This window comes from Pristiophorus japonicus, chromosome 1 (assembly GCF_044704955.1).
Source record: "Pristiophorus japonicus isolate sPriJap1 chromosome 1, sPriJap1.hap1, whole genome shotgun sequence".
Lineage (NCBI taxonomy): Eukaryota > Metazoa > Chordata > Chondrichthyes > Pristiophoridae > Pristiophorus > Pristiophorus japonicus.
Genome location: NC_091977.1, coordinates 341,110,374 through 341,135,871, shown reverse-complemented (window position 1 = coordinate 341,135,871; position 25,498 = coordinate 341,110,374). Strand labels below are relative to the sequence as shown.

Here is a 25,498-nt window from a genome sequence, read left to right as displayed (position 1 = left end):
GTTACCCTTCTTTAAGTTCTGGACCATGGTCTCTGAATTAACTGTTTCATTCTCCATCCTAATGCAGAATTCCACCATATTATGGTCACTCTTCCCCAAGGGGCCTCGCACAATGAGATTGCTAATTAATCCTCTCTCATTACACAACACCCAGTCTAAGATGGCCTCCCCCCTAGTTGGTTCCTCGACATATTGGTCTAGAAAACCATCCCTTATGCACTCCAGGAAATCCTCCTCCACCGTATTGCTTCCAGTTTGGCTAGCCCAACCTATGTGCATATTAAAGTCACCCATTATAACTGCTGCACCTTTATTGCATGCACTCCTAATTTCCTGTTTGATGCCCTCCCCAACATCACTACTACTGTTTGGAGGTCTGTACACAACTCCCACTAATGATTTTTGCCCTTTAGTGTTCTGCAGCTCTACCCATATAGATTCCACATCATCCAAGCTAATGTCTTTCCTAACTATTGCATTAATCTCCTCTTTAACCAGCAATGCTACCCCACCTCCTTTTCCTTTTATTCTATCCTTCCTGAATGTTGAATACCCCTGGATGTTGAGTTCCCAGCCCTGATCATCCTGGAGCCACGTCTCCGTAATCCCAATCACATCATATTTGTTAACATCTATTTGCACAGTTAATTCATCCACCTTATTGCGGATACTCCTTGCATTAAGACACAAAGCCTTCAGGCTTGCTTTTTTAACACCCTTTGTCCTTCTAGAATTTTGCTGTACAGTGGCCCTTTTTGTTCTTTGCCTTGAGTTTCTCTGCCCTCCACTTTTCCTCATCTCCTTTCTGTCTTTTGCTTTTGCCTCATTTTTGTCTCCCTCTGTCTCCCTGCATAGGTTCCCATCCCCCTGCAATATTAGTTTAACTCCTCCCCAACAGCACTAGCAAACACTCCCCCTAGGACATTGGTTCCGGTCCTGCCCAGGTGCAGACCATCCGGTTTGTACTGGTCCCACCTCCCCCAGAACCGGTTCCAATGCCCCAAGAATTTGAATCCCTCCCTGCTGCACCACTGCTCAAGCCATGTATTCATCTGCGCTATCCTGCAATTCCTACTCTGATTAGCACGTGGCACTGGTAGCAATCCCGAGATTACTACTTTTGAGGTCCTACTTTTTAATTTAACTCCCAGCTCCTTAAATTCTTTTCGTAGGACCTCATCCCTTTTTTTACCTATGTCGTTGGTACCAATGTGCACCACGACAACTGGCTGTTCTCCCTCCCATTTCAGAATGTCCTGCACCCGCTCCGAGACATCCTTGACCCTTGCACCAGGGAGGCAACATACCATCCTGGAGTCTCGGTTGCGTCCGCAGAAACGCCTATCTATTCCCCTCACCATCGAATCCCCTATCACTATCGCGCTCCCACTCTTTTTCCTGCCCTCCTTTGCAGCAGAGCCACCTACGGTGCCATGAACTTGGCTGCTGCTGCCCTCCCCTGATGAGTCATCCTCCCCAACAGTACTCAAAGCAGTGTATCTGTTTTGCAGGGGGATGACCACAGGGGACCCCTGCACTATCTTTCTTGTACTGCTCTTCCTGCTGGTCTTCCATTCCCTATCTGGCTGTGGACCCTTCTCCTGCGGTAAGACCAACTCACTACACGTGATACTCACGTCATTCTCAGCATCGTGGATGCTCCAGAGTGAATCCACCCTCAGCTCCAATTCCGCAATGCGGACCGTCAAGAGCTCAAGGCGGATACACTTCCCACACACATAGCGCCCAGGGACACCGGAAGTGTCCCCGAGTTCCCACATGGTACAGGAGGAGCATATCACGTGACTGAGCTCTCCTGCCATGTCTTAACCTTAGATACCCTTAAATTGGTAATAACAATGTTACAGTTCACTTACTGATACAAAAAAGAAAAGAAAAGCTACTCACCAATCACCAGCCAATCACTTACCCCATTGGCTGTGACGTCACTTTTTGATTACTTTCTACTTCTATTTTGCTTTCTCTCCCGCTGTAGCTGCACCGGTATGCTTTTGATAGGTCGCTCCCCTCTCACCAACTGCCGCTGGCTCTCGATCTCCCGCTGGGCTTTTGATAGGTCGCTCCCCTCTCACCAACTGCCGCTGGCTCTCGATCTCCCGCTGGGCTTTTGATAGGTCGCTCCCCTCTCACCAACTGCCGCTGGCTCTCGATCTCCCGCTGGGCTTTTGATAGGTCGCTCCCCTCTCACCAACTGCCGCTGGCTCTCGATCTCCCGCTGGGCTTTTGATAGGTCGCTCCCCTCTCACCAACTGCCGCTGGCTCTCGATCTCCCGCTGGGCTTTTGATAGATCGCTCCCCTCTCACCAACTGCCGCTGGCTCTCGATCTCCCGCTGGGCTTTTGATAGGTCGCTCCCCTCTCACCAACTGCCGCTGGCTCTCGATCTCCCGCTGGGCTTTTGATAGGTCGCTCCCCTCTCACCAACTGCCGCTGGCTCTCGATCTCCCGCTGGGCTTTTGATAGGTCGCTCCCCTCTCACCAACTGGCGACAACATACAGATGACGAACCCCACTGCAACAATGCAGAGAACCGTGGACATCCTGGAGAAATTTTCGGAGGGAGATCATTGGGAAACCTTCGTGGAGCGACTCGACCAAACTTCGTGGCCAACGAGCTGGAAGGAAAAGCGAACGCTACCAAACGAAGGGCGATCCTCCTCACCATTTGCGGGGCACCAACGTAAGGCCTCATGAAAAATCTGCTCTCTCCAGTGAAACCCACAGAGAAGTTGTACGATGATTTGTGCACACTGATCCGGGAGCATCTAAACCCGAAGAAAGTGTTCTGATGGCGAGGTACCAGTTCTACACGTACAAGAAGTCTAAAGGCCAGGAAATAGCGAGCTACGTTGCCAAGCTAAGGCACCTTGCAGGACATTGCGAAATTGAAGGACACTTGGAGCACATGCTCAGGGACTTCGTTGTACTCGGCATTGGCCATGAAGTAATACTTTGCAAACTTTAGACTGTAGAGACCCCACCTTGAGTAAAACCATAGCGATAGCCCAGGCGTTCATCGCCACCAGTGACAATGCCAAACAAATCTCTCAGCACAAGAGTGCTGCTACAAGTACTGTGAATAAAGTAATGTTGTTTTCAAATCGTAACATACAGGGCAGGATTCACATGCCTGCAGCTGCACGTCCGCAGATGTCTCAGAATCCACCATCAAGGGTGGTGAATGCAAGGCCATTAACACCTTGTTGGCATTGCGGAGGTGATCATCGTTTCCATTCATGCCGCTTCAAAGGATACGTTTGCAAGGGCTGTGGAACAATGGGACACCTCCAATGTATGTGCAGGTGAGCTGCAAACCATGATAATCCTGCAAACTACAATCCTGCAGAGGAGAACAGATCCATGATGGATCACGACGAACCAGAGCCTCAGACTGAAGAGGCAGAGGTATGTGAGTATTTACCACAAAGTGTCCCCCGATAATGCTGAAGGTTGAATTAAATGGTCTCCCGGTGTCAATGGAGCTGGACACAGTCCATAATGAGCAAAAAGACTTTCAATAAATTGTGGTGCAGCAAGGCCTCAAGGCCAGTCCTGACTCCCATTCATACTAAACTGAGAACGTACACAAAGGAACTAATTCCCGTAATTGGTAGTGCTACCGTAAAGGTCTCCTATGATGGAGCGGTGCACAATTTACCACTCTGGGTGGTACCGGGAGATGGCCTCACGCTGTTTGGCAGGAGCTTGCTGGGAAAGATTCGCTGGAACTGGGACGACGTCCGAGCGCTCTCGTCCGTCGACGACACTTCATGTACCCAGATCCTAAACAAGTTCCCCTCGCTGTTCGAACCGGGCATTGGGAAGTTCCAAGGAGCAAAAGTACAGATCCACTTGATTCCGGGGGCGCGACCCATCCATCATAAGGCGAGAGCGGTACCGTACATGATGAGAGAGAGGATGGAGATCGAGCTGGACTGGCTGCAACGAGAGGGCATCATTTTGCCGATTGAATTCAACAAGTGGGCCAGTCCGATTGTTCCAGTCCTCAAGGGAGACGGCACCGTCAGAATCTGTGGTGATTACAAAGTAACTATCAATCGTTTCTCCCTGCAGGATCAATACCTGCTATCAAAGGCAGACAACCTATTGGCGACGCTGGCAGGAGGAAAAATGTTCAGGAAGCTGGACTTGACCTCGACCTACATGACGCAGGAGCTGGAGGAGTCATCGAAGGGCCTCACCTGCATCAACACGCACAAAGGTCTCTTCATTTACAACAGATGCCCGTTTGGGATTCGATCAGCCATGGCGATATTCCAGAGGGACATGGAAAGCTTGCTGAAGTCGGTCCCGCGCACCGTGGTCTTCCAGGACGACATCTTGGTTACAGGTCGGGACACTGTCGAGCAACTGCAGAACCTGGAGGAGGTTCTTAGTCGGCTTAATCGTGTTGGGCTCAGGTTAAAATGCTCGAAGTGCGTTTTCCTGGTGCCTGAAGTGGAGTTCCTGGGGAGAAGAATCGCAGCGGATGGCATCAGGCCACCGATTCGAAGACAGAGGCAATCAAGACCCCATCGAGACCACAGAACGTGACGGAGCTGCGGTCATTTCTAGGACTCCTGAACTACTTTGGTAACTTCTTACCGGGTCTTAGCACACTGTTAGAAGCACTGCACTCTTTACTGCATAAAGGAGATGAATGGGTATGGGGTAAAAGCCAAGAAAATGCCTTTGAGAAAGCTAGGTAACTGTTATGCTCAAACAAATTGCTTGTGTTGTATGATCCATGTAAACGTTTGGTACTAGCATGTGATGCGTCATCATATGATGTCGGGTGTGTATTGCAACAAGCTAGTGAACCTGGGAAATTGCAACCGGTTGCTTATGCATCCAGGAGTCTGTCTCAGGCTGAGAGGGCCTACAGCATGATCGAAAAAGAAGCGTTAGCGTGTGTTTATGGGGTAAAGAAAATGCATCAATATCTATTTGGGCTCAAATTTGAATTGGAAACTGACCATAAGCCAATTATATCCCTCTTTTCTGAAAATAAGGGGATAAATACGAATGCATCGGCCCGCATCCAGAGATGGGTGCTCATGTTTTTTTTTTTAAAGTTCGTAGCCAATCGTTCCAATTCTTTGTCAAATCACAAACGCCAGAGGTCACCTTACACATGCCAAGGATCACTCTGCGCCAATGCCCTTAGCCAAAAGGCCTAGAGCCACTGCACCGTTCCTGGAAGTACTGCAATACCAGGTTCGTGCCATGGAGGTGGATGGGTCAAGCCACCCCACACACCTCCGTGGAGGTGGATGGGTCAAGCCACCCCACCCACCTCCTGTTTCCAAAAAAGCAAGCATATACCTTCCTGACCAGGGAAAAACCACCCGGAGGTCATGGTGGCTGGTCAGGTCAGTTACGCATGATCTTAGCCAAAAGGCCGAGAAGCGAATTATATCCCTCTTTTCTGAAAATAAGGGGATAAATACGAATGCATCGGCCCGCATCCAGAGAGGGGCGCTCATGTTGTCCGCATACAACTACACCATCTGCCACAGGCCAGGCGCAGAAAACTGTGCCGATGCTCTCAGTAGGCTGCCATTGCCCAACACAGGGGTGGAGCTGGCACAGCCCACAGATTTAGTCATGGTAATGGCAGCATTCGAGAGTGAGCAATCACCCGTCACTGCCCGACAGATTAGAACCTGGACGAGCCAGGACCCCTTACTGTCCTTAGTAAAAAACTGTGTGCTCCACGGGAGTTGGTCTAGTGTCCCGTTAGAGATGCAAGAAGAAATAAAGCCATACCAGCGGTGCAGAGATGAAATGTCCATACAGGCAGACTGCCTCCTATGGGGTAATTTGGTAGTGGTGCCAAAAAAGGGCAGGAAAACTTTCATTAGTGACCTCCACAGTACCCACCCAGGCATTGTAATGATGAAAGCGATAGCCAGATCCCATGTGCGGTGGCCCGGTATCGATGCAGATTTAGTGTCCTGTGTGCACAAATGTAATACATGTTCACAGTTAAGCAGTGCACCCGGGGAGGCGCCACTAAGTTTATGGTCCTGGCCCTCCAAACCGTGGTCCAGGATCCATGTCGAGTATGACGGCCCATTCTTGGGAAAAATGTTCCTTGTGGTTGTAGATGTGTACTCCAAATGGATTGAATGTGAGATAATGTCGGCAAGCATGTTCGCTGCCACCATTGAAAGCCTATGGGCCACTTTTGCCACGCACGGCCTGCCTGATGTCCTTGTGAGTGATAATGGGCCGTGCTTCATCAGTGCTGAGTTCAAAGAGTTCATGACCTGCAATGGGATCAAACATGTCACATCTACCCATTTAAACCAGTGTCCAATGGTCAGGCAGAGCGAGCAGTGCAAACAATCAAGCGGAGCTTGAAGAGGGTAACTGAAGGCTCACTGCAGACTCGCCTACCCGGGTCCTGCTTAGTTACCGTACAATACGCCACTCGCTCACTGGGGTTCTCCCCGCTGAACTGCTTATGAAAAGGGCACTTAAGACAAGGCTCTCGTTAGTCCACCCTGATCTACACGAACCGGTAGAGAGTAGGCGGCTTCAACAGAATACATATCATGATAGCGTAAATATCACGCGAAATCGAGATTAATGATCCTGTATTTGAATTATGGACAAGGTCCCAAGTGGCTTCCCGGCACTGTCGTGGCCAAAGAGTGGAGTAGGGTGTTTCTGCTCAAACTTTCAAATGGACTCACCTGCAGGAAACACTTGGACCAAACCAAACTCAGATTCACGCACTATCCAGAACAACCCACAATAGATTCTACCTTTTTCGACCTCCCAACACACACACAAGTGGCAACCGACCCAGCGGTTGACCACGAAGCAGAACCTATCACCTGCAGCAGCCCAGCAGGACTCACCACACCCAGCAACCCTGCAAGGCCAGCTGTGCAGCAGCCCAGCGAGGGCCCGACAAACGACTCACCAAAACCAGCATTTGCACCGAGACGATCAACCAGGGAAAGGAAGGCCCCAGATCGACTCACATTGTAAATAATTACACCATTGACTTTGGGGGGAAGTGTTGTTATATATGTAAACCTGTAAATACCTTGTTTAACCACCAGAGGGCTCATCCCCTGGAGTCCCAAAGGATCCCACAATCCCTTGGGAGCACCTGTAAATAAGGAGGCCTCACATGCTGGAGAGGACCACTGTAGACCTGTAATAAAGGACTACGGTCACACATTACTTTAAGCTTACAATATCTGGTCAGAGTTTTTATTCAAGACATAACACCACCAGTGGAAACAATTTCCCCTTATTTACTCTATCAGATGCCCTTCATAATTTTGAACAACTCTATTAAATCTCCCCTTAACCTTCTCTGTTCTAAGGAGAACAGTATCAAAGTTTGGAATTTGGTGAGAGTGGGAATTCCGTGCAGAGGGGAAAGCCTTATACTTGTAGTCAATGTTCCCTTTAAGCTGCGTGGCCACGTGATTGTACAGCTGTCTGGAGCTCCCGTGCAGTCGGTTCACTGGCTTTTAAATGCAAAAACCGCGCATGTGCGGATTTTTGAATGGGCTGTGCGGCCCAAAAGAAAATGAGAGGCAACATTGGTTGTAGTGCTTCATGTTACAGGTAAATATTTATTTTATTCTACCTATAACTTAAACTAGATCAAGTAATTAGTTTAAAAACTAGGATAAGCTAAGTTGATTAAATACATAAGGCTAGAAATTCGGCATTGTAGCGCCCCAGTTTTCAGCACAACAGGTGCCGTGCTGTGATAAAGATGGCGTCTGTGCCATGTGGTGCATGCCGCGTCGGACGTTATCTTGGTGCGACTAAGGGCAGGTGTTAGGAATGTGCGTTAGAAGTATGTAGAGTAGGTAGATTGTGCATCGTGCAACGCCAATTTCACGTCAGTGCTGCCATTTTCAACCTCAACGCTGGAGCTAACTCCCTGTCTTAATCTCACACAGCTGAACATGTGATCAGCAGCAAGGATCCCCAACCAACAATAGTTAAAGGGATCAGCAACCACTCTCAGGTTAGTTGCTGATTCATTTCTGCTGGCTCTGTGTGAGTTTGTGGAAGTGTTTGGAGCTTTCTAGAGGTGCTTAAAGTTAGTGAGGTGACATGGAGTTGTGCTGCAAGTGGAGAAGGCCTTGATTCTGACTTCAAGGGTTCTGGTCACCACTTGCTCCCAGTCCCAGTGCTCAAGTTGTCAACCCCCTTGGCCTGCAGGGAGATGGAGCAGAGGCAGCAAAGAAGAGGACAAGCTGCTCGCACAGGGAGGAGGAGGAGAGGAGGAGGGCTCTCAGCAGGAGGCCTTACACACCTAGGGTCTTCTAAGAGAAATTCTCTTACCTCAACCTGAGCCAGGAGCATTGATTGAGGCATTTGCGTTTTATGAAGGAGCTCATAGAATCATAGAAGTTTATGGCACAGAAGGAGATGCTCATGAACTCTGCCATCTCTTGCCACCAGACCTGCAGCCTCACACCAGGGCAAGGACAGCGCTGCCAGTGACTGTGAAGGTGACCATGAATTTCCTCGCATTGGGTTCCTTCCAGGCAGGAGCAGGCGTCATCTATAACATCTCCCAGTTCGCCGTCCAGTGCTGCTTAAGAGAGGGAACAAATGCTCTTTACGTCAGGAGAGGGGATTTCATTGTCTTCCCTCTGACCAGAGAGAAGCGGGTGGAGTGTGCACATTTCCCACCATCTGCACCACAGCATCCTCCTGCAGTCTGCAGCTTTCTTCCTCACTATCAACAACACGGCCAATTTTTGTATCACCTGAAAACATCTTAATGGCCCAGAAATCCCCGTCGGCTGCTCCCCGTGGGCGATCAAAGGAAAAACTTTAAAAAGATGTGCACCTACCTGTTCATGCTGTGCCCATGCGAGTTCCTGGATCTGAGGCCTCCACTGACTGCACGTCGCAGTGTGTGAACGTCAGGATGTGCGCAGGGCTGGAGCTGAAGTCACATGGTTCTGGGCAGCCAATCAAGGTAAAGTATATCCTCATTTATAATAATGGGAACTCCGTAAGTTGGAGTTCTCATTATTATGAATGAGAACCCACCCAAACACACAAAACTCTAATAAAAAATAGAAAAAATACACCACATATTTAACAATAATTTAAATTAAAGTTATTTATGACATAAAAAAAAAAATTCCCGATTTTTAAAAAAGTTTTAAAAATTATTTTAAAATAAACTGACGGTAATGGGGAGGGTTTTTAAACAATAAAATGTGTTTTTATAACTTTATTTTAAAATGTTTTTGTGTATTTTAAAACTGTAAAAGTAGGCTATGCTCCTGCTTTTATCAGGTGCAAGAGTTTTCAGGTCATTTGCTGGGCAAGATATGGGTAAATATTGCAATCTTGCCCTTGCAAATGTCCTGGATGTGGAGATGCGGAGGATCTGTCAAGCTCCAGCTTGACAGATCGGAAAAGCTGGTTTTCAGCGCGTGCACATTGTGCACTGAAAACCGGCTTTTGTGATGCCTTCCCGGGTCCTTACACATTCCGTGCGGACCCTGGAGGCAGGAATTTCCGGGACAATCATTCCCCATACTTTGAAGTCTAAATCATTGATATACAGCACAAAAAGCAAAGGACTGTGTACTGAGCCCTGAGGAACTCCACTGGAAACAGCCTTCCAGTCACAAAAACACCCGTCGACCATTACTCTTTGCTTCCTGCCATTGAGCCAATTTTCGATTCAATTTGCCACTTTCCCTTGGATCCTATGGGCTTTTACTTTTCTGACCAGTCTGCCATGTGGGACCTTGTCAATATCCTTGCTAAAATCCATGTAGACTACATCAATAGCACTACCCTCATTGACCCTCCGTGTTACCTCCTCAAAATATTCAATCAAGTGAGTCAGTCACGATCTTCCCTTAACAAATCTATGCTGATTGTTCTTGATTATTCTGTGCCTTTCTAAATGATGATTAGTACTGATATGTCCTTACTATACAGTATAAATGCTCACGAGGACCATACTTGAGAGAAGCTCACTCTGTGACCAGTAACCTTTATTACCAAGACCTCAAGTGATGAAGGTGGGTGGAGCTTCCCCTTTTATACCTGAAAGTCCAGGTTAGGAGTGTCTCCCACAAGTTCGCCCCTTGTGGTCAGTGTTCTCAAGGTGTATAACTTAGGTCAGCTTATACATGGGTTACAATGATAGTTGAATACATGACATCACCTCCCCCCCCAAAGTCTTATTGGGATCACAGGTTAAATCTCTGGTGGTTTACGCTCCCTTGTAAAGCGCCTGAGTTGGGGCTCTGGTTGTTGGGCGCTGGCCTGAGTGTCTGCTGTTTGCGATGCCTCAGGCCTGTCCAGACTGCCCACAGTGACTGGGCTCTCCTCCACTTGGTTCCGGTGTTCGGTCACCTGTCGTGGAGTAAACCCTATGTCGTGTTCTTCCTCTGCTTCTTCTATGGGGTTGCTGAACCTCCTTTTAGTTTGATCCACGTATTTGCGGCAGATTTGTCCATTGGTAAGTTTAACTACCAAAACCCTATTCTCCTCTTTGGCAATCACAGTGCCTGCAAGCCATTTGGGCCCTGCAGCGTAATTAAGGACAAAAACAGGGTCATTGACATCAATACATCGCGCCTTCGCATTCCTGTCATGGTAGTCACATTGTGACTGACTGCTCTCAATAATTCCTTTCATAGTAGGGTGTATAAGGGATAACCTGGTTTTGAGCATCCTTTTCATTTGCAGCTCTATGGGTGGAACCCCTGTGAGCGAGTGTGGTCGGGATCTATTGACCAACAGGAGGCGTGATAAGCGGCTGTGTAGGGAATCCCCTTGGATTCTGAGCATCCCCTGTTTGATTATCTGCACTGCTCGTTCCGCCTGGCCGTTTGAGGCCGGCTTGAACGGTGCCGTTCTGACATGGTTGATTCCATTGCCTGCCATGAAGTCCTGGAATTCAGTGCTTGTGAAGCACGGGCCATTGTCACTGACCAAGACATCCGATAGACCATGGGCGGCGAACATTGCCCGTAGACTTTCTACCGTGGCAGAGGATGTGCTTGAATTTAAAATGTCACACTCAATCCATTTGGAGTAGGCATCTACTACAACCAAAAACATTTTTCCCATGAAAGGACCTGCGTAGTCCACATAGATGCGTGACCAAGGCTTGGCGGGCCAGGACCAGGGGCTAAGGGGGGCTTCCTTGGGTGCGTTGCCCAGCTGAGCACACGTGTTGCATCTGAGAACACAAAGTTCCAGGTCTGCATCTATTCCTGGCCACCAAACGTGTGACCAGGCAATTGCCTTCATCATGACATGCCCGGGTGCTCATTGTGAAGTTCTCTGATAAACACCTCTCTGCCCATCTGGGGCATGACTACTCGGTTTCCCCACAGTAGGCAATCGGCCTGAATCGAGAGTCCATCCTTGCGTCTATGAAACCGTTTAAATTCCTCAGGGCATGCCCCGTACGTGGCTGCCCAGTCCCCATCCAGGACACATTTCTTAACTAAAGACAGTAGTGGGTCTTCATTTGTCCAGACTTTAATCTGACGGGCTGTCACAGGTGAGCCTTCGCTTTTGAAAGCTTCAAAAACCATGACCATCTCAGCATCATGCTCAGTTGCCCCCTCAGTGGTGGCTAGTGGGAGCCTGCTGAGTGCATCGGCGCAGTTTTCAGTGCCCGGTCTGTGCCGAATTGTGTAGTCATAGGCGGCTAACGTGAGTGCCCACCTCTGTATGCGGGCCGACGCATTCGTATTTATGGCCTTATTGTCGACCAAAAGCGACGTTAGGGGTTTGTGATCTGTCTCCAGCTCAAATTTCCTGCCAAACAGGTAATGGTGCATTTTTTTTACTGCTTATACACATGCTAGCGCTTCCTTTTCTACCATCCCGTAACCCTTTTCTGCCTGGGCCAGACTTCTGGAGGCATAAGCTACCGGCTGAAACTGACCATTGACATTCACATGCTGCAACACACACCCGACCCCATTGGACGACGCATCGCACGTTAGAACAAGTTTCTTACATGGGTCATATAACGTTAACAGTTTGTTGGAGCATAACAAATTGCGTGCTCTATCAAAAGCCCTTTCATGACTGTCCCCCCAGACCCAATCGCAACCTTTGTGTAGGAGCACGTGTAGCGGCTCTAACAGCGTGCTCAATTTGGGAAGAAAGTTACCAAAATAGTTCAGGAGCCCCAGGAATGAATGCAGCTCCGTCGTGTTACGGGGTCTGGGTGCTCTCTGGATCGCTTCCGTTTTGGACGAAGTAGGTCTGATCCCATCTGCTGCTACCTTCCTCCCCAGGAATTCTACCTCTGGAGCTAAGAAGACGCACTTCGCCTTTTTCAGTCGCAGCCCTACCCGGTCCAGTCTGTGTAGCACCTCCTCCAGGTTGTGGAGGTGTTCTTCAGTATCACGACCCGTGATGAGGATGTCGTCTTGAAAAACCACCGTCCTTGGAATCGACTTGAGGAGGCTTTCCATATTTCGATGATAGATCACGGTGGACGAACGAATCTCGAATGGACATCTGTTATACTCAAACAACCCCTTGTGTGCCGTGATGGTGGTCAGCTTCTTTGACTCACTCGCCAGCTCCTGGGTCATGTAAGCTGAGGTCAGGTCCAATTTTGAAAAAAGTTTGCCACCGGATAGCGTCGCAAAGAGGTCCTCCGCTCTCGGTAGCAGATACTGGTCTTGGAGTGACACCCGATTAATGGCGGCCTTGTAATCGCCACATATCCTGACCGACCCATCCGCCTTGAGCACCGGCACGATTGGGCTCGCCCAGTCACTGAATTCGACTGGCGAGATGATGCCTTCCCTCAGCAGGCAGTCCAATTCGCATTCTATCTCTTCCTGCATCACGTACGGCACCGCTCTGGCCTTGTGGTGTACTGGCCTGGCGTCCGGGTTTATGTGAATCACTACCTTGGCCCCCATGAAAGTGCCGATGCCGGATTGAAATAATGAGTCAAATTTGTCCAGGACCTGTGAGCATGATACTCACTCCACAGAAGAAATTGCATTGACATCGCCCCATTTCCAGTTCATGACAGCAAGCCAACTCCTCCCCAGTAGTGCAGGACCGTCCTCCGGGACAATCCAGTGTGGCAACCTGTTCTCCGAATCTTTGTGGGTCACGACTACTGTGGCACTGCCTAGCACCGGAATGATCTCATTTGTATATGTCCGTAGCTGTGCGTCAATTGGCAATAATTTTGGCCTCCTGGCCTTGGACACCCCCAACCTTTCAAACTGTTTGATACTCATCAGGGACTGGCTGACCCCCGTGTCTAGCTCCATTAATACTGGGATGCCATTGAGGAGCACTTTCATCATTATCGGTGGCGTCCTGGTGTATGAACTGTATATGTGCTCCACATGAACTCGCTGAACTTCAGCTTCCAGCGATTTCCCCCAGTATTCATTTGGCCTCGTAGGGCTTACATCGTGCCCGTCCTCCTCATACATCAACCTGGCTGCAGGCTTCCTGCACATATGCGCCAAGTGACCGTTGACGTTGCAGTTTCTGCAGGTATATTGCTGATACCTGCAAGCTCTGGCTGGGTGTTTGCCTCCACACCTCCAGCATGAGCTGGAGGCCCCGTTGTTGGAAACAAAAGATCCATTACCAGTCGATCGTCTCTGACTGTCTCTGTAACTGTCCTTAAGCGCACCATTAACAGTTGTTGATGGCCCCATTACTGGCTGCATTGTCCAATGTGATGGCATGAATCGCCATTGTCTCTGTTGAATTCCCCCTTTGGATTCGACTACATGCTGGGGCATGTCTGATTGTCCTTGTCTGCCTAGAGAACTGTGTGCCATGTTAACAATGTTGACTCCCTGGTCATTTGCCGCATTTGAACCAAGATTTTTGTCATACATCATTCTGTTCTCTTCCTCCCCTGATATAAATGTCTGGGCTATCAGAGCCACTGCTTCCAAGGTCAAGTCTTTGGTTTCAATCAGTTTCCTGGAAACCCCAGCATGCCCGATGCCCTCAATAAAAAAGTCTCGCAGCATCTCCGCCCTACATGTATCTGGGAACTTACATAGGTTCGGCAGTCGCCGGAGATCTGTCACGAAGTCAGGAATGCTTTGCCCTTCTCGCTGCCGGTGCGTGTAAAACCGGTGTCTTGCCATGTGCATGCTGCTCGCTGGTTTAAAGTGTTCCCCGATCAACTTACTGAGCTCTTTGAACGTCTTGTCTGCCAGCTTCTCTGGCGCTAGAAGGTCCTTCATCAGGGAGTACGTTCTGGATCCACAAACCGTCAGGAGACGAGCCCTGCGTTTGTTGGCCGAATCCTGTCCCAACCATTCCTTAGTGACAAAACTTTGCTGTAGTCTCTCAATAAAGTTGTCCCAATCATCACCAACACAGTACCTCTCTTCTGTGCTGCTAGTGGCCATGCTCGCGTGCTTTAAATCCCAGTTTCTCGTCGCCAATGATATGTCCTTACGATACAGTATAAATGCACACAAGGCCCATACTTGAGAGAAGGTCACTCTGTGACCAGTTACTTTTATTACCAAGACCTCAAGTGATGAAGGTAGGTGGAGCTTCCCCTTTTATACCTGAATTTCCAGGAGTGTCTCCCACAAGTTCACCCCCTTGTGGTCAGTGTTCTCAAGGTGTGCAACTTAGGTCAGCTTATACTTGGGTTACAATGATAGTTGAATACATAACAAGTACTGTCTCCCAGAATTTTTTCCAATAATTTTCCCACCACTGAGGTTAGGCTGACTGGCCTGTAATTACTGGGTCCATCCCTTCCTTTTTAAACAACGGTACAATGTTAGCAGTCCTCCAGTCCTCCGGCACCACACCTGTAGCCAGAGAGGATTGGAAAATGATGGTCAAGGCCTCCACTGTTTCCTCCCTTGCATTTCTTAACAGCCTGAGATACACTTCATCCGGCCCTGGCATTTTATCTACTATCAAAGATGCTAAGCCCCTTAATATGTCCTCTTTCATTATGTTAATCCATCTAATATTTCACACTCCTCCTCAACTACAATGCCAGCATTGTCCCTTTCTTTTATGAAGACAGACGCAAAATTTTCATTAAGAACTATACCCATGTCTTCTGCCTCCAAACATAGGTAACCTTTTTGGTCTCTAATAGGACCTACTCTTTCTTTTTTATCTTCTAGCTTTTTATGTATTTATAAAACATCTTTGGGTTTTCCTTGATTTTAATTGTCAGTATTTTGTCATGCCCTCTCTTTGCTTTCCTAATTTTCTTTTAATTTCACCCCTGCACTTTTTATACTCCTCTAGGCTTTCTGCAGCATTTAACTCTCGATGTCTGAAATAAGTTCCTCTCTTTTGCCTTATCCTACCTTGTATGCCCCTGAGCAGTGGGATCTGCACGTGGTGAGTCACTGGGCATGAGTGGATACAGACAGGGTAGGGAGAAAGGGTAGTGCAGGTGCCAGCTCCCAGAGGGCGAGGTCACACATGAGTTCTGCTGCAGAAGACTCAGATAAGGACTTTGATGAGGCAAGCTACAGAAGAAGACTGATGGGTATTCACAACAAAATGCTTGGTACATTGGCAGGCCTGCCAGAAAGTGAGTGCAATGTCAAGGAGCATGGAGGAGTCTGGCACCAAACTTGCACAAAGCTTTGCATGGAGCTTGGAGCCCATCCTTTCCAACATAGAAGTGATGGCCAACTCCATTCGTGCACTTGTGGACTCAACCATGATGCAGCGTCTGATGGCTGCTGTTTCAGCTTCCATTATAACTCAAGCAGAAACCACCCAATGTCTAAGTGCTGCTCAGGTTTCTGTCATTCTAGCTCAAACCGCTCTAATGCAGGCTCATCTTGCTGCCACACAAGCTCAGACAGCTGCCATTTACCATTGTGGAAAGGGTCTTGCAGGATGTCACAGCAGTTCAGCAATTTGTCCTCCAGCAGATTACGAGGAATGCTGAGGTGCCGCCTGGGTAGTGGCAGTGGCTCCGTGGAGTACTAATCTGCTGTCTTCTCTTAGGATGACAGCATTCATCCTCCCACCATTGCCACTCCGCCAGTGCCCTTGATGTTGCCTGTCAGCCAGCCAGTCCAGACTGCTGTTGCCCATGCTGAGGTGGTGCAGTCTGAAGCCGGGCATTCTGGGTCCAGAGCTACTCGAGGTCATCCTGCAAGGCCATCTGCAGTCTCCCCCACTGAAAGTCAGCAGCGTTCCACCAGCCATGCTGCAGTCACTGGGGAACACTTTGTAGAGGCACTAGGACAGGCAAAGGCACACAGAAGGCAGACACTAAGGGAATGCACAAGTGTTGACTTTGTTGACTTTGTTATGTAATATTGGATGGATTGATGTATAAAGTTGCATTGGGATGCTTCTTTTGTGGTGGCTTTTACTTCAGTATTGTGATCAAGAGGATGCTGTGATGGTCAGTAACAGAGGGAAGTTAAGATGTAGAAATACTTTTGATTGGGAAATTGGGGTTGTGTTCACTGGAACTGCAGTCGGATGAGTTGATCACAGACAACCTGGGCAGAAAGAGGCTGCTTGATTGCCTCCTCCCTTCTGTTTCCTCCCACTCCACCTCCTCCTCCTCCGCCTCCCTAGCTGGTTGGCGTATGCCTGGTGGCAAAGACTGTGCTGTCATAAGTGTAAGCATGCAGCAGAACGTCGTGAATCTTGAGACGCGTTCTGGTGAGTGCTGCAGGGCTCTTCCAGAATGGTCCAGGCAGCAAAAGTGTTGTTTAAGGACACAAATGTTCTGCTCTATCAGATTCCGTGTGATAGCATGGCTCTCATTGTACGCATGCTGCCTATGTGTGGTTGAGTTGCGGAGCAGAGTAATGAGCCAGGGGTTCAAGGGATAGCCCTTGTTGTCCAGTAGCCACCCTCTGGTTTATCTTGGTGACTCAATGACTGGAGGAACAGCAGACTGGCGCAGAATGAAAGAATCATGGAGCCAAGATTGCCCTGCTGGGGGCGGTAACCTTCCGGGCCTGGGTCAGTTAACGCCTCAAACGGGGTGGAGCCCTGTCTCTGGTATACTACCTCATCGGAGGTGCGCTCCCGAGGTGTCATCATGGTGCTGAGGTCAGCATTGCTGCCAACCCGCCAAAATGTCAGCCGCTGCAAGACCCAGCGGAAGCAAGGCGGCTGCCATTATCCTTCAAAATGGGCCTTAATGGCCAGTGCTGTACACCCGAATTTCTAAGCCTTAAATTATAATATCTTAAAATGGTTCATAGTCACAGAAACAGGACAGGTTTATTCATGCTTAGAAAGGAGGCCTTGAAGATAAGCACCTGTCCCATATCTCTGGGAAGTTAGTGAGTGTAATCAAGTTAAGGAGTTACAGATCTATGTCTGCAAGGACAGAACATAATCAATTCAGTGTTAAATGATAACTATGTAATATAACTATGAAACATGTAAATTGTCACATAGAATGGGTGAGAAAAAAGTATAAAAAGTAGGTGTTGGAACAGATAATTCAGAATTCGATTATGGTTGGATCAACCTGTATACCAAGCTTGGAACTGCAATGCGTTTTGGCTAAAACTCACAAGGTTGTTGTAAGTGTATGGTGAATTATTGTACGCTTAATAAATCTTGATATCTGACATTCAATGTTGCAAATCTATTTATTTGATGAGTAAATTATAAGAACACACATAATTACACCTGCCCCTTTCAGCAGCTACAAGCCTTTAAAACCTGCATCAAGCATATAATTCTTCATCCCCAACGGGCAAGCTCTCAGGGATATTATAATTAGGTTGACTGAGGAAATTCTTCTGGGATCAGGAGATTTTGGCTGGGTGTCTGTAATTCACGCACAGCCCATGTTCCAGTTAATCTTACGCCTGATCAGAAAATCTAGGCTAACATTGTTCATTCCAGAGCACTGAGCTCTTGTCCTTGCATCAGTATTGTTAATAAACACAGTTAGATTGGTGCGTCATAGTCCAAGCATCTTGGGAAAGCGCTGCATCTCCCTGCTCCATAGCAATCTTTTATCATCCTGAGATTAATTTATTTCTGTTGACTTATTTGAAAGCTTGATTGCCAAGAAACTCGTGGCACAGGATTGTGTGTCTACCCACCAGAGGGCCAGGAGGTGGCGATGCTCACCAACGAGTCTCGAGACACTTGCAAATTTCAGCAGTGCATACTGCCAAAGCTTTGAATACAAATGCTTATATGCGGAGTGGCAATATTAACAATACCTAAGGATTATACAGCTGGTGAAAGGTATCGTAATGATCCTCCAACCTTGCTTACAAACCTTGTTGATTAATTTCTACACATACTCCATTAAAAAAAAACACACATACATTTGTGGTGTCGTTACAATTTTTTATTTAGAATCTTTGTTCCTGAAATATGAAGGCAAATTCTGAGCACAGAGCCTCACTGGACAGGAGCGTGAATCAATGATCGGGCGTGAGCAGTGAAGCTCACTTTCCCGATCTGCGCTCCCACCTCGTGAGACTCTGCAGAGGCAGTGAAATCACCCTGTGATTTTAAACCTTTGATTACCAGCAGGCTCCGGAAAACTCCTACCTCCCTCAGTAGACTAGTTATTGCTTGTTTTCAGTTCATGCAATGTGATGCTCAAATAAATATATCAGTAAAAATCGGAATAGCTTCATATTCATATTAACACCAACTGATTTAACTAAATACCTAAAACACAATTTTACATAAAAACTAAATAAGTTAAGCATGCTCTTCTGTGTCCACCCTTGCCTCTTAGACTCTTTTCCCCCACTGTTTGCAGTGTCAAACTTGAGGGATTTTTGCACTGTCAGAGGCAACTAGTAAGGGACCAACTATAATAGTTGGGGATGTTAACTTGCTAGAAATTGAATAGGTTAAAACTGGTAAGATAGAGAAGAGATTTATATAGTTAATGGAAGACTTTCATGATTCAGTTTGTGAAAGAGATAATATGGCTAGAGAAGTGGAGGAACTATGAAGTTCCTTCAAAGAGGTGATTCAGATTACAATAGTCCAATGTATACCCATACAAAGCAAAGGTACCTGTCACGATAGAATGTATAGCGCCCTCTAGCTAAGAGGTATAGTATTAAGAGACTGTCTGTATGAGGAATGCCATTTTAACTGCACATGACTGACTGAGCTCCAGAATAAATAGAGTTAACTTGAACTAAGATTTGTTCAAGAGACTATAAGACACTTCTGCCTGGTTTAATGGGAATACCAAGCAGCTTGTAAAGACTTTAGGCCATAAACAAAAATGGCAGAACATTAAGACGACTCAATACCAAAAGGCATGCCAGGATTGTAAAAAAGGCATGAAAATAACAAAGAAAACTTCTGAATTGAATATGGTAAGAGAAGTGAAGGATAATAATAAAATGTTTTTTAATTATAATACGATGAACAGAAAAGTGAGAGATGGAGCAGGGCCACTGAAAGTGGCATCGGGTGAGGGCATGGCAGTGAATGCAAATGTGCTCAATACAATTTTTGCTTCAGCTTTTACCAAGGAAGAGACAGATAACTTATTTGAGCTGGAAAGGGAACTAGAGGGTATTGCAGAGGTAAGTTATGATACTCAGTGTTCCCCTTAAGGTGCGCAGCCGATCGCGAGATCCAGCAAATTTAAAGGGAACCCACACCAAAAAAATGTTAGAGGTAAAATTGGTGACACTATTCACATTAGTACCAGCATGGTTGCCAAGCAGCTGGGTGAGGTCGGTCGGGTGACTGGGATAGGTGGTGATCGAGCCAAGGGTGTGGGCGGGTGGGGGGGGGGGGGTCGGGGTAGTGATCGGGACAGGGAGATTGATCTGGTCATCAGGCTGGGTGAGCGGGCCGATCTGGTCATCAGGCTGAGTGAGCGGGCTGATCTGGTCATCAGGCTGAGTGAGCGGGCTGATCTGGTCATCAGGCTGAGTGAGCGGGCCGATCTGGACATCAGGATAGGTGAGCGGGCCGATCTGGACATCAGGATGGGTGAGCGGGCCGATCTGGACATCAGGATGGGTGAGCGGGCTGATCTGGTCATCAGGCTGGGTGAGCGGGCCGATCTGGACATCAGGCTGGGTGAGCGGGCCGATATGGACATCAGGATGGGTGAGCGAGCTGATCTGGTCATCAGGCTGGGTGAGCGGGCTGATCTGGTCATCAGGCTGGGTGAGCGGGCCGATCTGGACATCAGGCTGGGTGAGCGGGCTGATCTGGTCATCAGGCTGAGTGAGCGGGCCGATCTGGACATCAGGATAGGTGAGCGGGCCGATCTGGACATCAGGATGGGTGAGCGGGCCGATCTGGACATCAGGATGGGTGAGCGGGCCGATCTGGACATCAGGATGGGTGAGCGGGCTGATCTGGACATCAGGCTGGGGTTGGGGGTTGGTCGATTAGGAGGGAAGCTGGAGGTGGTCAGTAGTGGTCCATGGTACTAATGTACCACATTACTTCTCCACATTACTTCTCCACATTTAGAGAAGTATATTTTTAATGCTTACTTTTTTTGGTGGTAGCCTACAGCCCTCTAAAGGCTATAATAATAAAACCAGAAAATGCTTTGGAGAGAGAAACAGAATTAACGTTTCTGGTCGATGACCCTTCATCAGAACTGACGGATGTTCAAAATGGACAGATTTTTAAGCAGCACTGAAAGGGAGAGGGGAGGAAAGAACAAAAGGGTAGGTCTGTGATAGAGTGGAAGACCGGAGAGATTAGAGAGACAAAAGGGACAATAGGCCGACTTGAGATGGTAATGGCAGAGGTTAGAAAGAGATTAGTCTAGATAGGGTGTGAATGGCGGAATAATTGCCAGCTGCCATGTGAAACAGCTAATTTTTTTTTCATAAGATTGGCAGGGATGGGGTTTAAAAAAAGGAGGAAAGAGAGCTGGTTAGACCGCATGTGGCCCTTACAGCTAAAGGGATCAAGGAGTATGGAGAGAAAGCAGGAATGGGGTACTGAAGTTGCATGATCAGCCATGATCATATTGAATGGTGGTACAGGCTCGAAGGGCCGAATGGCCTGCCCCTGCACCTATTTTCTATGTTTCTATGTCTCTATGTACACCTGATTATCCTGAACGCAGCTGGCCCGGCACCAGCGTGTTCGGGGCAACCTAATTTTGCATAGGGGTCTTGAATAGGCCTTTTATTTATATATGCAAAGGGCGTAATGACTGTTTCAGGAGGGGGACCTGGACACCTATGTTTTGCCTATTCCAATATGACTGTGGTGCACCTCTGGCTCATAATGAGTGAGCTTTTCCTGACCATGTTTAGGCAACTGTTTCATAACTGAAAAACAGGTGCGGCCCGATCAAATTTCTATGCCTCTGACTTTTAGCATTGCAGAAATCGAGCATTAGTTCTTTGTTTTACAGCATGTCTGTTGTGTAGTTTAGAATGAACAGCTTTCCTCCAGTTGGAAGTGCTTGAGGGTAGAAATGACTATTGTTAAGGTACATCCTGTTTGTGCATTAAAGGCCAGTGCTTCTCAATCTGTTATAGTGCACAGTTAATTCTTGCGTTCGTGGACTAGGTATATTAATAGATTTTTCTACGAATCAACCTTTTTGTTCAACATTATCTCCAAAGAGCAAATGTATCAGTTGCACTAAAATGCCATCACATGGAACATCGTTCATGAGTCATAGTGACCAAACCAGAATCTTAAATAATAAAACTACATGAGGGAAAACTGATTCGTGCTGATGCCACGTATCAAAACACTGCATTCAGTTGTACTTTGCTATTGTAAGCCCCTTTCCCAACAAATATTTAAGCAATATTTATGTGGCGCAGAGCATCTGTATAGCATCTGAGTTATACTCAGCCAGGGTGGCAGTAGAGCTATTGCAAATGGACAGTACGCTATGGAAGGAAAAATATTAGATTGAGACCATTTGTTCAGCTTCCTCTGCTGTTTTCGCTTCCTTTCCATTTGCCCATCAAGTCAAATATCAGCACCTCCTCCCCACCCCCAGCTTTCCTCCAGTTGGAAGTGCTTGAGGGTAGAAATGACTATTGTTAAGGTACATCCTGTTTGTGCATTAAAGGCCAGTGCTTCTCAATGTGTTATAGTGCACAGTTAATTCTTGCGTTCGTGGACTAGGTATAGTCCAACGCCCCCCGGCAATCCTTGCCTTAATCCTAGTCCTGAGTCTTTCTGTAGCTTCTCTCCTATCTCCCCTCGTGCCCTCTTTGAGCTCATCTTGTTCCACCTCCTACTCGCTTGAACCCATGTCCAGTAAATTACTGAGCACTCAACTTCTCTTCCTGGGCCTCATGTTGCCTGACATTGTAAACGGTTCTCACTCATCGGATACTGCCCACTGCACTTTCAAAACTGCCGTCATCACCACCCCCACCCCTCAGAAAACCTACTCTCCACCCTTTTGTCCTTGTAAACTATCACCCCACCTCCAACCTCCTTTTTTTCTCCAAAGTCCTTGAAAGTACTGCTGCCTTCAAAATCCATGCCCATCCTTCCCAGAACTCCATGTTTGAATCTCTCAAATTAGGTTTCCGCCCCTGCTTCAGCAACAAAACAGCCCCTATCAAAGTCATGACTTACATCTTTTGTGACCATGCATTCTTATCCTCCTCATCATATCATCTCTGTAAATCTTTGACATGGTTGACCACACCAGCCTCTGATTTGACGCCAAGGCTGCCATTCTGGAGCTCCATGTTCCAGCCTACATCCTCTCTTAGCCTCGCACAGCTGAACACGATGTTAAGCAGTATGAAGGACCCCCCACCAGCGCTATTTAAAGCGATCATCAACTCTTCTTCTTAGGCAGTCCCTCGGAGTTGAGGATGACGTGCGTCCACACTAATATAAGTTCTCAGGTGACTGATGAGTTCAATGCAGGACCTACAATCTCTGTCACAGGTGGGGCAGACGGTGGTTGAAGGGACGGGTGGGTGGGGTGCTTGGGTTGCCGTGCGCTCCTTCCGCTGTTTGCGCTTGGCTTCCGCTTGCTCCCGGCGAAGAGACTCGAGGTTTCCCGGATGCTTCTCCTCCACTTTGAGCGGTCTTGGGCCAGGGATTCCCAAGAGTCGGTGGGAATGTTGCATTTTTTCAAGGAGGCTTTAAGGGTGTCCTTGAAGCATTTCCTCTGCCCACTTAGGACTCACTTGCCGTGTTGGAGCTCTGAGTAGAGCGCTTGTTTTTGGAATCTAGTATCGGGCATGCAGATGATGTGGCCTGTCCATCAGAGCTGATCGAGCGTAGTCAATGCTTTGATGCTGGGGATGTTGGCCTGAGCAAGAACACTGATATTGGTGCGCCTACCCGGCAGGATCTTGCGGAGGCAGCATTGATGGTACATCTCCAGCGTTTTGAGGTGCCTGCTGCACATAGTCCATGTCTCTGAAGCATATAGGAGGGCGGGTATCTTTACTGCTCTGTAGACATGAGCTTGGTGCCGGGTTTGAGGTCCTGGTCTTCAAACACTCTTCCTCAGGCGACCGAAGGCTGCACTGACACACTGAAGGCAGTGTTGGACATTGTCATTGAAGTCTGCCTTTGTTGACTGTAGGCTTCCGAGGTATGGAAAATGGTCCACGTTGTCCAAGGTCTCATCATGGATTTTGATAATCGGGGGGCAGTGCTGTGTGGCGGGGGCAGGTTTGTAGAGGACCTTTGTCTTACGGATGTTTAGTGTAAGGCCCATGCTCTTGTACGCCTCGGTGAAGGTGTTGACAATGGCTTGGAGTTCGAACTCCGAGTGTGCGCAAACGCAAGCGTCGTCTGCGTACTGTAATTCAATGCCAGAGGATGAGACAACCTTGGAACTGGCCTGGAGGTGGCGGTGGTTGATCAATTTCCCGTTTGTTCTGTAGATTAGCTCCACTCCAGCGGGGAGCTTATTGAGGGTGCGATGGAGCATTGCAGCAAGGAAGGTTGAGAAGAGCGTTGGTGTGATGACACAGCCTTGCTTGACCCCAGTCTGTACATAAATTGGGTCTGTGGTGGATCCGTTGGTCAGGATCACAGTTTGCATGTCATCATGGAGCAGGCGGAGGATGGTGACAAACTTTTGAGGGCAGCCAAATTTGAGGAGGACGCGCCATAATCCCTCACGTGACAGTGTCGAAGGCCTTTGTGAAGTCAAAGAAGGCCATGTACAGAGGTTGGTGCTGTTCCCTGCATTTCTCTTGAATTTGACGCGCGGTGAAGATCATGTCCATTGTGCCCCTTAGTGGGTGGAATCCGCATTGCGACTCTGGGAGGAGCTCTTCAGCCACAGGGAGAAGGTGATTGAGGAGGATTCTTGCAATGACTTTCCCTGTGGCAGACAGCAGGAAAATTCCTCTGTATTTACCGCAATCGGACTTGTCACCTTTCTTGAAGATGGTTATGATTATGGCATCTCTGAGATCCCCTGGCATGCTCTCCTCCTTTCAAATAAGTGAAATGAGTTCATGTATTCACGCCAGTAGTGCTTCTCCGCCATGTTTTAGTGCTTCGGCAGGGATTCCATCTGCTCCTGAGGCCTTGTTGTTCATCAGTTGTTGGATAGCCTTTTCAACCTCATGCCGGGCTGGGGTTGTGCTGAGGTGATGGCGGGTAGCATGTTGTGGAATGGAGTCGAGGACACTCACATCAAAGACAGAGTCTCGGTTAAGGAGATCTTCGAAGTGCTCCTGCCAGCGGGCACTGCCTCTCTGTCCTTGATGAGCACCTCTCTGTTCTTGGCCCGCACTGGGATTGTTCTTGGCCCGCACTGGGATAGGACCTCGGGTGCTTGGGCTGTAGGTGGTCTTAACTGTGCTGAAGAATCCACGCACGTCCTGGTTGTCGGCTAGTTGCTGAATCTCCTGCGCTTTCTCACCCACCATCTGTTCGTGAGTTTTATGTTGGACCTTGGCTTTGAGACGTTTATAGAGCTGCTTTCTTGCTCTCGAGTTGTCTTGCTGTTTCCAGTTCAAGAATGCTTTGCGCTTGCAGCTTATTAGCTCCTGGATCTCCTGGTCGTTTTCGTCAAACAAGTCTTGATGTTTCCTGGTGAAGTGACCAAGCGTCACTAATTATGGAGGCGTTGAGGGCAGACCAGGCACCCATGGACACTCTGCATCTCTGGATCACTGGGAGTCATCAGGCTGGATGTGAGGCGCTGGCTGAATAGGGCTTTCTTAGCAGGGTCTTTGAGTGCACCGGCGTTGATTTTCCTGCGGCAATGTTTCTGTTGCCGCCGCTGTTTTGGTGCTACCTTGATGGAAATGACAGAGCGGATTAAGCTGTGGCCCGTCCAGCAGCCATCTGCTCCTGTCATGGCACGGGTGATGTGCACGTCCTTGCGGTCCCTCGCTCGGACTGTTGGGGTTGTTTTTTCTACCCCCTCTCTGCCGATCACATCTCCCCAGAGGTCCGTGTCCTTTCCAACTCTGGTGTTAAAGTCGCCAAGGATGATCAGCTTGTCGCCCGTTGGAACTCGGGACAGGGATTATTCAAGGCTGGAGTAGAATTCCTCTTTGGTCTCGTCTGTAACTTCCAGTGTTGGGGCATACGCACTG

General features: G+C 48.2%; 1 pseudogene; it reads right to left on the bottom strand.

The window, feature by feature from the left end:
* Nucleotides 1–5,200: 5,200 nt before the first annotated feature.
* LOC139279115 (U2 spliceosomal RNA) lies at nucleotides 5,201–5,433 on the bottom strand (annotated as a pseudogene).
* Between the last annotated feature and the right edge of the window lie 20,065 nt (nucleotides 5,434–25,498).